The 873-nt window shown below is 52.2% G+C and overlaps 1 pseudogene; it reads left to right on the top strand.

Moving 5' to 3' along the window:
• Positions 1-153: 153 nt before the first annotated feature.
• Positions 154-589, top strand: LOC102857692 (annotated as a pseudogene).
• The last annotated feature ends 284 nt before the right edge of the window (positions 590-873 follow it).

The raw sequence follows: 873 nt of genomic DNA, 5'->3' as shown, positions 1-873 counted from the left end.
CCCAGCCTTTGTTGTCCAGGTGAGTCAGGGACTGGCCAAACAACTGGAGGTGAATTGGAAATTGCATTGTGCTTATAGACCCCAGAGCTCAGGTCAGGTAGAAAGGATGAATAGAACTCTAAAAGAGACCTTAACTCCCGAGGCTCCGACAAGATGGCGGAAGTGGAGCAAAAAAAAGAAGCGGACCTTCCGCAAGTTCACCTACTGCAGCGTGGACCTAGACCAGCTACTGGACATGTCCTACGAGCATCTGATGCAGCTGTACAGCGCTCGGCAGTGGCGGGGGCTGAACCGGGTTCTGCGCAGAAAGCAGCACTCGCTGCTGAAGCGGCTTCGCAAGGCCAAGAAGGAGGCGCCCCCGATGTAGAAGCCCGAGGTGGTGAAGACGCACCTGCGGGACATGATCATCCTGCCCGAGATGGTGGGCAGCATGGTGGGCATGTACAACAGCAAGATCTTCAACCAGGTGGAGATCAAGCCCGCGATGATCAGACACTACCTGGGTGTCTCCATCACCTACAAGCCCGTCAAGCACTGCCGGCCTGGCATAGGCGCCACCCACTCCTCCCGCTTCATCCCGCTCAAGTAGCCCTGTGACAATAAAGGTCGTGGACAAACAAAAAAAAAAAGAGAGACCTTAACTAAAATAGCTATTAAGACTGGCGTAAAAGATTGGATTGCTCTCCTTCCCTTCGCACTGTTCCGTGAGCGGAACACCCCAGGGATCCTTTCACTTACCCCCCTATGAAATCCTGTATGGGAAACCACCCCCTCTTACTAGTGTAAATGTGAAGTACAATGATGCCAGTTTTACTGATTCTGCATCATTAATGACTCGTTTGAAAGCTCTAGAAACATGCCAAAAGGCGACCT

This window comes from Elephantulus edwardii, unplaced genomic scaffold, assembly GCF_000299155.1.
Source record: "Elephantulus edwardii isolate Elephantulus edwardi_28Jun2011 unplaced genomic scaffold, EleEdw1.0 scaffold00092, whole genome shotgun sequence".
NCBI lineage: Eukaryota > Metazoa > Chordata > Mammalia > Macroscelidea > Macroscelididae > Elephantulus > Elephantulus edwardii.
The sequence above is the reverse complement of the archived record's forward strand: the minus strand, read 5'-3'. Positions and strand labels throughout refer to the sequence as shown.